The sequence below is a fragment of the Pithys albifrons genome, chromosome 8, assembly GCF_047495875.1.
Source record: "Pithys albifrons albifrons isolate INPA30051 chromosome 8, PitAlb_v1, whole genome shotgun sequence".
NCBI lineage: Eukaryota > Metazoa > Chordata > Aves > Passeriformes > Thamnophilidae > Pithys > Pithys albifrons.
This window is the reverse complement of record NC_092465.1, coordinates 11,445,981-11,461,722: the sequence shown is the minus strand read 5'-3', so window position 1 is coordinate 11,461,722 and position 15,742 is coordinate 11,445,981.

Here is a 15,742-nt window from a genome sequence, read left to right as displayed (position 1 = left end):
CATCGCATCTGTGCCTTTTTTTCATCCCCATCTTTCCTAAAACTGGAAAAACCCCTACCCCCAGATGAGTTTTTTGTGATAGTATCTTCTAAGAGTATTGTCTTAATAACTGCACCTTCATTTCCTTAATATACAGGATATCTTTCAGTTTAGTGAATTGAATTTTAAATAATGAGGTACAACAGTCTAGGTGGTCAGAGCAGAACACAGTGGGGTGAGGGGATGTACTCTGTGCTGGGACACCATTTGCCTTCTTTCTCGGTTTTACTGTAGAGCAAGTAATTTGGTTATCTAAACATCAGGGATAAAGTGCCTCACCAAATGCCCCAAGTACAGATGTAATTTCCAGAAGAAAGCTCAACCTTTCTTCCTCCTAAGACTTTCAGATGAGGCTCTGAGCACAGAAAAATGAACAACATAAGACCATACAAACTACTTTTTTTCCCCCAGTGTCTGTCAACATTTAAAGATATAACAGATAGCACTTTTTCATTAGAGAAAAGATTGTTTGTCCTAAAATCGTCTAGCATTTTCCTGGTACTCTTTTGCTGTTTTCCCCCTAAAGCTGGGAGTAGTTCTGTTGGTCAGGCATGTGTATGCATTGCTCAAAGACTGACAAATAAAATGTGCACATAAATAAAAGTTTTGTAATATTTCCATGGACAGTCAGATCCTGACACTTTAATGCCATTACCCAGCATGATGTCTCCAAAATCACTGTCCAGACAGGGAAACTACTCAAATCCTTTTAGTAAAGGGCCTGTGACGCAAAGTGGTGCAGTTTCGATTCTTGAAAAGGAGACAAATGTCATGGGAAAAGTCAGGGTATTGCATGTGAAGTGATCTATATCAAACAATTTGTTTCCAGTCTCCAAATCCTAAGCCTCGCTAGGGAAGAGGTATCGGGTTCCTGTTCTGGGTTTGGCAGAGTCTGAGTTCTTGGCAAGACTCATCACAGTTGCTCGCAGAGGTGTTGAACTGCATCTCTGTCCAGACCCACTGCTGTTGGAGGAACGCCTTGTCCGCAGGAGGCAAAGACGCGGAGATTCCTGAGGGCAGCGCAAAGCGAAATCTGCAGCAGTGAAGTCCTCCCGGCTCTCCCAGCTCGGCCCGGCTCTCCCCGTTCTCTCCGCTCTCCCCGTTCTCCCCAGCTCTCCCCGACTCTCCCGGCTCTCCCCAGCTCTCCCCGCTCTCCCCGCTCTCCCCAGATGTCCTCGCTCTCTCTCCCGCTCTCCCCGGCTCTCCGCGCTCTCCGGCGCTCTCCCCGGCTCTCCCCGCTCTCCCTGGCTCTCTCCGCTCTCCGCGGCTCTCCCCGCTCTCCCTGGCTCTCCCTGCTCTCTCCGGCTTTCCCCGCTGTCCCCGGCTCTCACCGCTAGGTGCTGCTGGTGCCTCCCGCAGAGCCGGCCCCGCACTCGCCGCTCCCCGCCCGGCCCGCAGGGCACCCCCTGAGCCGCGGGGACCGATGGAGCGGGGCCGGCAGCCGTGTGGTCTCGTGTAACACTCCTGTGAGCAGCCTGCCTGGCCAGCCGGCAGCCCGGGAGCTGACGAGTGCAGGAAGAAGGGGCAAACCCACTGCCTGCAGGGCCACAGAGTCCGAATTTGCTGCCTTCAAACGCGGCGGTGCAGGGCACGGAGAGGGACGAGGGAGAGTTAAACAGAGTGGAGACAGGCTGCAGGGAAGAGGAACGGGACTCAGAAGGATGGCAGCACTTCGGGCTATAGGGCAGAAGTCGGCAGGATAACAGTGCTGGGCACTGCTGAGGACAAGGACCTGGAAGCATGTAACAGAGCTCTTGGGGATAGGAAGAAAGCAAACCTAGGCCTTCTGTGTCTTGGGTCACCCAAAGACAGACCCCCAAATCGCAGCTGGCATTGCATTTTGCAGCCAACCTGCAGCAGTGTATTTATGACCGAACTGGCTGTGCAGATCTGCTTGAGCTGTGCTGGGCATCCAGATAAATTTTCCTGGCAGATGTTCTAGGGGGTGATGTGGAGGAAAATCAACCCTGGCCTCGTTGACAGGAAGTTGGGCAAGAACATTCACCCACATTTGATCTCTGGACCACAAATCCACACTAGTAGCAGTTTCATTCTGCTGTAGATGTCCAGACCATTTCATATAAAATAAGAGAAGGGAAAAGTGTGTATGACAGTGGCAAAAATGTTAAATTCTGCTGAAATTTAGAGCTAGGCACATAAGTGCAGCCACTCACTATGCTAGCATACTACAAGCTTTTATTTCTCCATAGCACTGTAAGGGAAGAAGAGTTGACATGACAAAGACAGTCAAAATATATGCAGCAAAATGTCTTTACACTGATGCAAGTGGAGCCCAAACTGCCCTTCTAGATGGTACAGTTTTCTCAAAAGCGCAAAAAAATGCATTTCTAAATACAGCAAATACTCAGAAGCAATGGCATGCAGCAATAGTGATAGTAAGCATTATCCTGAGTACTGAGATCTAGATCTGAAGCCAAATGGCAATTAGCCATAAAATATTTAGGTTACGGGTTTTTTCTTGAATTTAAAATAGGTTGCTAAATAGTCATAGTTATGCTTTCTGGGCTCAGTCTGGTGGCAACAGTAACATTTTAATTTATACTAAAGAGAGTCAAATTTAAATCCATGACACAAAGTAAGAGTCATATAACCTGAAAGCAAGAGAATACAAATGAGCTCCCTGGAGAAAAGAGGCTGTGATGAAACAAACAGAACAATATAGAGGGATGACTTGACACTGTCATTGCAGTGACTGTATTTAACTTCTTTGGAAAGAAATTAAATGAGCTTAAATTAGGACAACTACTTTATTTTCAGAGAATTATATCTGAAGCCTACAGACAAGTGCTGTAAGTTTTTTCTTCCCCTGAAGCCAGGTACTATAAATTGCCAGTTTGCATATGTCACTCGACATGACAAAGTCAGCAAATGTCACCATACTTCACAGAGGCAAGTCTGAATATTCCCACTGAATCTCACAGAAGCAGAAAGTTCCCTCTTTGCAGACAAAGACTCATGAAACTTAAGAATTGTGCTAACTACATGATATACGAGGAGGGAGGGAACGTTCAACTGAGACACTTGTTGTTGCCAGGTAAGCATCCTCACTGAGGTAAGATATACAGCACCTAGCAGTCACCTATTTGTTGACAAATAAAAAGAACAGTGAAAAATTAGTTTTTAACAACACCATTAGGAGGTTTAATACTACATCAGAAATTGCTTTCCTCTTCCTCTAACTCAAGCTCTGAGCCTAGTGACTGTGTTTATTGGGTATTACTTCTGCCTTGAGACTGGAAGTATAAAACCTAGCAATGAACACCTTTATGGTGCTCCTAGACACATATTACCTGAGGGACTGAAAACTTCCTTGGTACATACAAGTGGAATTTTTCCACCCCCTGGGAAGTGTAAGCACTTTTACAATTAACCTTAAGCTTTAATTTAAAGACATGTTGTTTGGCATATCAGACATCGCACTAAACACTCTCTACAAGAACCACACTTGAAGTGAAATTGAATTCAGGACTGTTGACAGCTTATCTGCTGACTTCATACCCCACCTTAGGCAATTCAGCTGAAAGATGAGCTCAACACTGCGAGTTCCCATTACAACCTTTGCAGTATCTTGCCCTATTCTAATTTTCCTTTAAACAGCTACACTGAAAAGCTCTACAGGGTAGATATTTTCTACACTTATGCAACAATCTGTTATGTCCAGTAAGTTGTGTTCTACTGAAAAGTCTGTGTCTAAATGTGAGTAGGTTTTGAAAGTATTAACTTTCCTTCCTTCATTCGCTTACATGATGATCAATGTCTTGATAATGCAACTTGCAATGTCTGGTTTGGAAAATGCAATTCTCAGTGTAGTGGAACCATGAACATGCTGGTAAAACTGAGTGTCTGTTTCACAGATTGTAATTCTCTTGTAGTACTTGGAGCTCATGACCTAGAAAGTCATTCTGAAGACTTAAGAGATTCCTACCACTAAGTTAATGCTGTGTCCTTCCATACTTGCATGTTTTTGATGAACTTAACTAAAAAACATACTAGAATGTTATGGGTTCACCTAGGTGGGCCTAGATTTGGGCTCTGAAGTTTGAACTAGGCCGAAGCTGTCAGCCATCAGCTGACCTGCTCAGTCTGTGATGTTTGGATGCTTATGATTCAAATCAAAACCAATCGACTTTCAAATCTCACCTATTTTGGCTACAGGGCTGTCTAAATTAAAAGGTCAGGAGAAAAAAAATTAAATGAAACTTCTTTAGTGTTCTCAATCAAAATATGAACTACTTTCAAACATATTTTCATCTTTAAGCAGAATCAAAGTAGTAAATTTCAGCCCTCCATTTTGAAGATTTTCAGACAAGTCTTGAAAATAAGGGCTTAGAAAATAAACTGTATTGTAGCTTCACCTATGATGGTTGTGGTTGAGTCACAAAGTCTTCAGTCTCTTATGAAAGAGGCCCATTGGAACTGATGCAGACAGATACATGTTTTTTGGGAAAACATGGTTTCGAATTCCTAGACAGGGTAACTATGATTTCACAGGTTGAGACGTTTCCCAACAACAAACATGAAGTGTAACCCTAAACCCTAAAGTTCTGCCCACAGCTTTAGGGGAATGTAGCTTAGAACTGTGTGTGGTAGCCATGTTCCCTCTTGAACTGCCATGTCCCCCTTTGCAACTTGGCAACGCAGTGGAAGGCCCTGGATTAGGGAAGACCTGGAGGTCTCCCATAGAGAGCCCTCTGTGCCCTCTTTACTGTCTGATTCTTTGAGGCAAGGTGGCTTCTCTTCCACACAAAGAGAAGGGTAGTGGAAGCAGTTCTGTGACGAAAGAATCTTGGGGCCTAGGTTGAGCTAGTAACATGTGAAATATGAATATTCCTTCTTATTTTATCATTGCTAAACCTAACCACCAGGAAGAGTTTGGGCTGGATGCTTCTACAGCATGTGGCCTGTTTTTGTTAAAGAAAAAAGTTGGAAAAGACAAACACCTTTTTTTCTTGCTATACCTCAGCAAAGAGATTGTGGGATACTGCAAACGTTGCATTAACAGAAAGCTAAGCACACTGTCATATTAGACCATACACTGCACTGCTTCCTAACAGAGAGTGCCTGCTTTCCTTCACCAGCACACCCGGGGATGTTAATAAAGAAAAATGACTGCAGCATGGTGGGTTAGTACACTGAGAGAAAGTTTCTGCTTTACCTTTGCAGCAATTAAAAACACTCTAACTTCACCTTCCTTCAGCTTGGCCATCACAACATATAGTGGTGGCATCTCTAACAAAAGGCACAACAGCAAAGTAAGCAAGAGCTTCATAGTGCCTTCTGAAGGCGTGTGGTGCAGCCACACAAATCAGGGTGGTTGTAGCAGGCAGGGTCAGGTATTGACTCAGGTATTGGGTCACAGGTATTGAGTTGTGTGCTGTTGTAATTATTCAACTCAGATAATTCCAACCACTTCCTGTAATTATATATTACTGATTATCTATTTTCCATTTCTTTTACATGCAAAGTTGTTCATCAGAAATAGCTTTACTAGTTAAAACCATATTTGGATATGTATAATCAAAATACAATATCTCTCTCTATATTTTGAGTAGCGTAACATGTACTGTAAAGTATGTTGTATGTTCAGTCTAGTCTAGTGGCCAAAAATATGCCATGAATTCTGGTCAACAATTATCAGGAATTCTATTCCTGCCAGATAAGCTGAAAATTATCACTTGCTGACTAAGTCAATATGTTACCCTGCTGCTATGGCATATGGCCCTGGATGCTGAGACACAACACAACCTCATCAAGTGACACCCATACTGAAGGAGTGGTTGCTGCACTGGAGAGCAGGGTTTCCATTCAGAAGGACCTCAACAAACCAGAGGAGCAAGCTAGGAGCAACCTCATGACATTCAACAAAGGCAAATGCAGATTTGTGTGTTGGGGTCAGAAGTGCCCCATGTGCCAGGTCAGGCTGAGAGCTGAGAGAAGGGCCCCACAGCTGGAGTCTGGGGCTCTCAGAACAGCTACCGACAACCTGGAGAGACTCCAGGGGAGGGCTGCTGGGGCAGTAAGGGGAGCAGAGCACCTGATATACAAGAGAGGCAGGAGCAACTGGCTTGCTTAGCCTGGAGACAAGAAGGCCAAGAGGGGATGTAGTTACATTCTTCCAATATTTAATCTATTGGAGAAAACATAGACTTTTCTCAGAGGTGGACACCAAAAGGAAAAAAGGCAACAATCACAAGCTGCAACTTGGGCAATACTGATTGGGAAGATTGAAATAAATCATCCCAGTGGTACCAGGGCATCACTGAGACAGTGGCCCAAAGAGGCTGTGCAATCTCCATCCTTGGAGATTTTCAAAACTTGGCAAGGGTTGGAGCAACCTGCTCTGATTTTGAAGCCAGACCTGCTTTGAGCAGAAGCTTGGAATACAGATTTCCAAGCATCCCTTCCAATCTAAATTTTTCTCTGAATATATCTCACAAAATCCAGTTCTATAAAATAATAAGTATCCCTTTCACCAGCCATAAAGGTGCTCAAGGCTCTGTCAGGGGTCAACAGAAATGGCTTATTAAAGCAGTGACCTATCTAAATCTCAGCTACGATTTTATTTGGTATATAATCATGTTAAGTGTAATCAATTATTTGATTGCCAATATATTGTAATCAGATTGTCATAACATGGTGAGATATACTAAACTTGATTCTGCTCTCCCTTTCTTCAAAAAATGGGAGATTCAACAGTGATAAGGAAGGAAAAAAAGACGGAAGAAATGAAAACTGTTTTCCCTTGAACAATGAGTGGAACTGCTACATTTCAAGTATATACTATCACTGATCTATGATACAGTCAGTAGGCCAGACCTCATAGTATTCCTTCTTCATCAAAACACAGAAGGTTACTCATACAAGTAAAGGTTTGTAGGCATGCAAATTAATTTGTAGTAAGATGGTTAAAGTTCTAAATCATGTATTAAATTACTTCTATTGTACAAGTTTAACTTCATTTTCCAAGCTAGTCACATGCAACAGAGATGCATTAATGTAGGTATTCCAACTGCAGGAGTGATTAGCTGCCAGTGCCTTCTAAAACTAGATTTGTAAGTCAGATCATTGGAAAGATCAGTGGTTTGTTTCCTGGATGTCATGAGACCAGAGAGGTGGAATATTGGCAGAAGATTTGGTTTATTTTGTATATGTGTTTGAAATATTTAAACAGACTAGGGCAGAAATCAACTTTATAAAGGTTATAAACGCTGATCCAGCAAAGCAAAAAAGTCATAAGCAAGCCCATCTCAGGTGTACAAGAAACATAAATATAGATTTATCCTTGAACAGTGGCCCAAAGTCCCATTAAAGTTCAGGGAAGGACAGTGATACTCAAGCACTTACTTAAAGTTAGGCATATGTTTAAATGCATAGTGATCTGAGGTGTTTTTGCTTGTATACCCTGTGTAAATAATGGGGAGCTTCTACCAGTTTTGTTAACATTGCAGGCATTTCTGCATCTCCTTTTTCCTACACAGAAGGAATACTGCTGGCACTTTTCATTTTGCCACAGAAGAAAATGAGTATTCCAATGTGAGTTGTCAGCCTGAGTCTGATTAAATCTGAGAAGTTAGCCAACAGTCCCTGTAGGGTCAGACGGGGCCATAAATTTGGACCTTTGAGATGCTTGGGTTGAAATGTGATGACCTCTGAACTACCTGATGGGGACCAATATATAAGCAGTCAGGTGGACATACCAGTCAGTGCCTTTCCCTTCCTCAGGAGATGTTTCCTTTACTGTTTGTAGGTTTACCTGTTAATGCTCATCACAGTTACAGGCTCTGACTCAAGAGCTGTCGTTAATCACTGCCTAAGAACAGTGCACCAGGTAAGCAAATGTATCAGGTGCTGAACTGAAGCAGCAATACTCACTCTAACTGTCATTTGCTCCTGACATAACAAGGGAAAAGATTATGCAGCCCAAGTACCAATAATTTTTCACTTCATGATTTGAAACAAGCTTTGGAGATTGGTGCCACATTGCAACAAATGATGGTGCTGAGGGTTTATGAAGTTCAGTGATTAGCACATCCCTGTACCTCACTGCATGTCCCAGTTACACCCACTTGCAGTTAATCAAAGGTGTTCAGTTGATGAGCCTGTGATAGAATTTGGGTTCAGCTCCCAAATCTTGGTCTGAATAATCACATCTTTTGACAGAGCCAGCCACATTTTATTGAAGTTCAGATTCACTTTAATCCAGATTTTCATCCATAATCCATCCCTAATTCTTCCTCTGAACAGCAGGAGGAAACAAGGCAAGATCTTTGCATAGGTGTTCCAAGTATTTAGCAGTTCAGTTTCCAGGCAATCAGTTTTGCTGGCTCAGCAAATGCGTCAGTTCTCATACTCCAATCTACTAAGACCACTGCTGTCAGTCGTAAAGCATTTGTGAGTCTCCAAGCTGTGATGTTTTGCTGCTGCTTGGAGCTCAGGTCACAATGAATTTAAGATTTCGAAAACCTTTTTCCTTTTTTCCCCCCTTTTTCTTGGTCTTTGGTGAGGTTTTTTTGTTTTGTTTGGGTTTTTTTTCTTTGTTTGGCCTTTTTTTGACTGGCTAGTCTCCAAAATAAGCATATTTCTTGGAAGTCTTTCTCTGTCAGGTATCTCTGAGAAGAACCCAGCCATGAGCAAACTTTCAGCCAATGCTGAAGCAGGAGGGCAACAAACAAGTAAGAGGAGAAAACCGACATGCTGCGTGACCTGGAGAGAAAATTACATATCTACATGCAACATTAAAAAAGTCCACAATAGCAAGTGTAAATTCCCAACGCTTCTGCCAAGAGAATGCTGAATGACAGGATGCAGGAAAGCAGATGCACAGCTCCTGTTGAAGGAAGCTCAGTTTAACATTGTTGCCTATAGTCACTCTAGTTTTGCTCAACTATTTTTATGGTAACTTCAATGTATGTTAGAAAATACTGAGAAAAAGACTGTGGCACTCGAAGGAAAAACAGAATCCATGGAAGATCTGAGGCACAGATTGGGACAATACAGTATTTGAAAATCACTAAATTCATGCATCACTGTTCATATTTACCATGTGGTTTCAGCAACAGATAATATTCACACAGTGTTCAAACTGTTCAATAATGGAACTTGCAGCAGCTGCTGTTTTGTAGCCAAGGAATGACTGCACTTCAGTGGCAGGCAAAGGAACCCAGTACCTCCCAAAGTGCTTGGGCATTTTGTTTGGTGGAATTAAAAGACTATAAAGAAACGTGTGCGTTATGGTAAAGGCTTGATACAACTAATGCAACTTTCTCCTTAAGGCTCACTCAGGAATTCTTTAAGGTCAAAATGTAGTCTGAATACTCTGAAGAACCACATTTTGCTGCCCGAAGTGGGGATGGCAGCAGGACAGCTGGTGCAAATGGCAGCTTTCTTCCCATTTTCACATACTGTGACTTTTCTAAGCTCCTATGTGAGTTGCCATAGGGTTCCATGTCCTGCTTATTGTTCGCTTTACTGATACACTGGCACATCCTGAGGTGATTTTTCACATGTCATCAGAAATGTTGTAACACCAGATTGGTTTTGTAAATACGAGTGATTACCTAAGTGATGGAGGATTCCCGTCTCCTATGCATGCAAGAATAAAAAGGGAGGGCAGGGGAGAGAGAGAACAAGACACTATGTACCAGATAAAAGAGCAGGAAACCTGAATTAATTTGTGGAAGCAATCACATTTTTGTTAGTTATTGCTGTTTCCTGAAGGATGGAATCTCACTGATTGAAAGACACTCAGGTCAGATATGCTTTCCTTTGTCAGCAGCTGAATTGGTGTAGCCCTTGCAAAATCCAAAATGGCCCTTCACACTCTTGTTTTTCAGGGCTGCCCTCAGCTTAGAGTATAGGAATTGTCATATGTTATCAACTTGCTAATCTGTTCAGATCAGTATCCTCTCTAATTGTAGTTTAAGAGGGCAGTGCCATAATCAGATACTTTTTTCTGCTTTAAATCTCAAGTTAATCTCCTGAAAGACTCAATAGTTCTCTGGGGCACATGCTTTAAAATCTCTCAAAAATCTGACATAAATAATGCCAAATCTGGGCAATCTTGCTATAACATAACTGACCAAACCCTCTTCAATCTTTTTAAGGTCTTGGCCTCAGTGGCTTCCTGTGACAGCGTGTTCCATGCTCAGCAAAAATGCTTATTTTTATCAGATGCTTCCTTTTGCAGAATTCTCTGCTATTTAATTTAACTTCTCACCCAGTTACTGCAGTAGCACACAGCTCCCTGAAAACCCTGACCAACTCCTGGGGCATCCCCAGCCCTGCCCATGTCCCCAGCCCCCCCAGCCTGCCGGCACCGAAGCCCAAGGAGCGTCCAGTTCTTATGGCTCCCTGGCACACGTCCCCTGTGAAGCAGCACAGTGAGGTTTGCTATTTTCTTCCCCTGCCCAAATATTTGTTAAGAATCCACAGAGAAATCTCCTATAAATAATGCCCCCTGCCCAGCTGGCAGCCCCCTCAGCACTGACTGCTGCCCTGAGAGGGACATTCCCAACAGCTGCTCTGCCAAGCAGGGATGTCCCCCCAGGACCTCCAGACTCCAGGGCTGTCCACTTCAGACCTTCCAGCAGAGCCCCAACATCATTCTGTCCCTTCACAAGTGATGAAATCACCTCTGGGTCAGGTGATTGGTGACAGGGACCCAGCACCCCCCCAGATAATTCCTGTCATGCTCAGGAAGGACTGTCTCAAGTTTCCTCCAAAAAGAAACAGGAAATCTTTTCTTAGGTTCTCTAAATCATTTATAACTGAGAATGTGGAACTCTGACCACCATGATCTGCCATCACTCCAAAGATGGCTAAATTTTTGCCTTCAGCCTTATCTGCTCCTTGGGGACAGCCACTGAAGAGCTCCTGGTGTGGCAGCAGGACCCAGTCCTGCCAGCACCCCTAATGGCCACCTCCCTTCATGCCCAGCATTATTAGGGCACCACACCAAATCCTGAGGGAAGGGGGATGGCAGGCACAGCTGGCAGTGGCACAGCCGTTATCCAGGGCAGCCCCCCAGCATGGGTCTCGCCTCAGGGCTGGACACTGCTGCTTGCTCAGATGTTCCCTCCTATGGGGCAGCTCCTGCCAGGTCTGTTTGTCCTCTCTGTTGGTCAGCACAGGCAACAGCATCACTAGGTTCTTCCCTTCAAAATTTAGCCACGTTTGGGCTGTAATGGCTGGAGCTGCCACCCAGGAAAATGCAGGGGTTGTCCTTCATGCAGAAGAGGTGCACGGCTTTTGCTCTCCAAGGCCCAGGCTTGGTCTCAAATGACAGCACAGCATGTCTTCACTGAAGGTTTTCATGATCCAGAAAGGTAAAATAGATTTATTTTACACAGGGAACAGACCCACAGAGTGGGGATGATTTTCACAAGAAGTGATCCCAGCCCTTCTCAGTCATGCACTAAAGCCATAGCTACCTGCTCATCCTTTCTCTTTGGTGGCAGCTCTCTAACTAAATGTGTTTTCTCTGGTCTAATCCACTACACTGTGCTCTGTGCCAAGGTTGTCTGCTCATTGTGACTGCTCAGGAGGCAGGTTTTGTTCTGTTTTTAAATAACAGTGAAACAAATTTATGTGCGAGCTATGGATTAATGGCTGGCATGGATTTGGGCCAATGTACGTGAATACATTCCTGAAATTTCACTTTATCCCTGGTGTCTTTTCCTCAAGAATAATTTAAATTTTCAATTCTTTCTTTTATCTTTGCTACATTTCACTTGCTTGTAAATACATGTAATACAACCTGATTTTATTTGCATGTTGATTGTCCTCCTCAGGAAAATAGATAAATAATTAATTGGTGAATAAGAAATGAACTGGTGTTGGAGTCATGCCAGATCTAACCTTGTGTCTTCTCTATTTCTTTCTCATCTTTGAGGGAAAGAGAAATGGAACAAAGAAACGAGAACACTTTAAGCATGTGATAAATTATTACCTGTAAAGAAAAGCATTTAGGAAAACTTCTTTTCCAAGAGCATCTCTGGCTTGTTTGATACAGTGTTGTTGTCAGGTGTATTGAGTTTGTTTTGAAAGGAGAATGATAAACCAGTGTTGTTTGTATGATAATTAAATGTAGCTGTCTACAACTGCCAGTCAGAATCAAGTTCAAAAATTTCAGCAGCAGAAGCACGAATTCCTAAACTGAAGGAGAAAGTCCTTCACCTAGAAATGAGTACCAGACTATTACAGTCTCTGCAGCCAGCTATAAAAGGGAAACATTCAGCACACTGAAATTATGCCATGCATCATAACCTCTACGGTTATGTGCAAAGTAAATGTAGATTGATCACTATTAACTTCCAATTTTTTAGAAGAATCAGCTTAAGTACCTCATATAAAAGAAAATAAACTCATTAGAGGATGATGAAATCTGACAAAAGTAGGTTTCTTTTTTTTTATCCTTAACTAGGTCTCTCATCTGTTATTTCTTCTATTGTCTCATTTTGGATCCTTGGTTGGAGCTGCTTGGAAAATGGGCAGTTAAGGAGACTTTTTTTAGGTAGAATAGTCTGAAATGGCAGAGAGAAAGAAAAATATTTTGATTCCTTAACACAGCTGCTCCACCTCTTGAGAACTGTAGTCCAGGTATTGCAAAATTGTATTCTTCACTGAAGGTTGGGTTCCTTGTCATAAATAAGTAGTTCATCATATCCTTTCTTTGTACTTTATTTGTACAGGAAAATGGTTCATCACAGCAGTCACATGGCCACAACACACCAAGGAGATAATACAGCCTAAAAAAGTATTAGACAATCAAAGTAAATATATTAAAGACTCAATAATATTATGGTATTGTAATATCCAGGATTATTATCACTGCTTCAACTGCCATTTTCTGCAGAGAACAAGCGCCATTGACCAGAAATATTTTTAATTAAAATAGTTCTAATGAAACCTCAGCTCTTCACCAAACCCAGACTAGAACTGTACTTTTTTTTGTCAGATTCCTTTTGACAGATTGAGCAGACATTGCTTCTGCCTGCTTTTATGTCAGCCCCCTGGGAATCAGATTAAATGACAGGGGCTGCTCCTTCTCATTCTCATACATGAATTGTAGTGTTAAGGTGCCTTATGATCATGATCATGTCTTCTAGCAGAGATTGCTTCTCCAAAAGTTTAATGGAAACAACCCTCTTAGAGAGAAAGGCAACAATTTTGTCCTCAGAAAAAATCTACAGAAGCAAAGAGCCTTCTCTAGATTCTGGCACAGTAGGTTAAGTATCGTTTAGCCAGCATACAGAAGAAGGCATGTCTGACTGCTTTCTGACGTACAAAGCCCATCTTAAATAGGCACTCTAAAGGCTTCTGTGGGAGGCTCTTCTGGAGAATTCAGTGGAACCCAGTATATTGTGTTGGCTGCTCCAGAAAACTGAAGATGAAGCAACAATAATGAATCAAATCTGCTGGAAACAGCAATGTGACAGGAAAAAGAAATATAATTTAGTAATTGAAATGTTTGCCTGTAGTTTTACAGACTTCAGTATCCTGATATGCCGCAGATTCCTGCATCAGTGTCTTAAACCTGTAACTTCTAAGAAATCTAACACCTACTGATGCTGCTGTTATTAATAACAGACACACTTTCAAATAGTTCTAAGTCCAAAATTAGAACACATAGAAATATTTTCATAAGTTTAGATTGATTTAATGCTTCTAGATTGTAAGGTCCCTGCATCACTGTTATTTAAAGTTTGATAGGATGAGTAAATCAAAAGTGTGTCCATGTCCGGTTCTAAGAAGTCAAATCGGACTCAGGATTTTGAGTGCAGGGATTTCAGCCTATTTAATGCCAAAAGTAATGGGTCATCTAGGTGATGCAGGAAGCAGCCATTAAAAAATGTCTCACTTTCCTTTCACAATCATTTTGAGTTCTCTTCAGATTTGTTTTTTTAATGGCCCTTCTAAAGAGTTGAATAGCTGATCCCTCTGTTAAGAGTAAACAGATGTGAGGTTAATGCAGCACATTCTTTTCTAGTTTTGTCTCCTTTTTCCATACCACAAATGATTTTAGTAGTATAATTAGGCTTTTTTGTTTGGATTAATCCAGCCCTTTTCTTGCTTTTTATAAACAAATCATTGTTACCTTAGGCAACTTAGCATATTGGGCATAAGAAATAGTCATAATCGTCTTTTTCATCTATGTTTGTATAGCAGCTACATAATAGAGCCCTGCTCCATGATGGTGTCTCTGCAGAGCTATCACAATGTAAATAATTAATAATAACAGTTGTTTAACACTTAAATGGAAGTCTGCTGTTTGTAAACAAAGAACATTTATACATTTATTTTCTCTGCATTGCTTATTACCTAAATCATAAAATTACTCCAAAGGAAGGAAGCTGTCTTACTCATACACTTGGTGAAGTTGCTCAGAGCTCTGCAACATATCAAAAGTGAAAGGTCAAATGGATTTTTAAAATTATTTTAAATATTTTTTACTAGCAATGTGGGCAAATAAATGTGATATTTATGTTAACAAATTCATCTGCCAAAATGCAATTATAAATCAAATAGGCCTTGTGGTAGTATTGTCAACACGATAAGCGAAAAACAATAAACAGATTTGAAAAGAAGGAAATTTAAAAGGGCATCTTACTACATTATGCAAATCCAATTACAAAAGCAAAACAGTATCAGAAGTCAGCTGTGCTTTTTCCACACAAAATGCTTTAAGAAAAGAACATGAGCTGACATTGCAGAGAAATTAACTTATTTTGCTGAGTCTCAATATGTAATCTTTCTTGTATGTTTTGTAATATTTAAGTATGAACAGCATAAAGCCAACAGAGTTTGATTAAAGTTGTGGTTTTATAATTCCAGAAGATTTGAGAGTCATGATTTTCCATTGTATAAGTCATATCGTCCCTCTTGTGGTACAGATGCTGAGTGTTTTGATTTATGTCACCCAAATATATCCACGTTCCTTATCACAGAATCACATTATATTTAGATGCCAGTTAGAGAAAAGGTCCTTGCCCTTAAATTTTTCCTGTAAGTACACAATATTAAAAACAAGTCCATTCCCACTTAAAAGTTTGCCATTTATGCATACACAACCAATTGGATATTGGTGTGAGAGGAAAAAGCACAAACCCAAGAGACCTGTGGTAATGAAGAATTCATGGATCATGTACAGTTGAATATTTCCATTTCTGTCTTTTCCAACCACCTCAAGACTGAATCAAGAGGAAATGGAAAATACATATTACTATAATAAGGTTGCAAGACCACCATGGTGTGAAAGTTATCTAGAGAAAAGAGGAATTCTTCTTCCAAAGAGATGACAACAGAATAAAAAAGCTGATACCTTAGAGCTCTTGTCTTGAGAAGTTTACTAGCAGAACATAAGTATTTGGTAATTCTTCGTTTAGACAAATCCACTGAGTCTGGGATTGCTCACATTCCCCTCAGAGTAGGCTTTAAACATTAAGCTACTCAAGAAAGTATCTGGTGTCCCTTTGCTTCTGGAAGCTCCGCACGCCCAGTCCATCAAGTCCCCACCTACATGGAGGATCTGCAGCCCTGCTGCGGTGACAGTAACTCCCTGTTACTTATGGCACTAATGGATATGGAGCCTTTTTCCACAGCATGGCATGGAATAAACTGGGACTCAGGGAAACCATGTGCAAAGTGAGATACTCACAGTGGAATAGATCTTGTGCCAGTGACA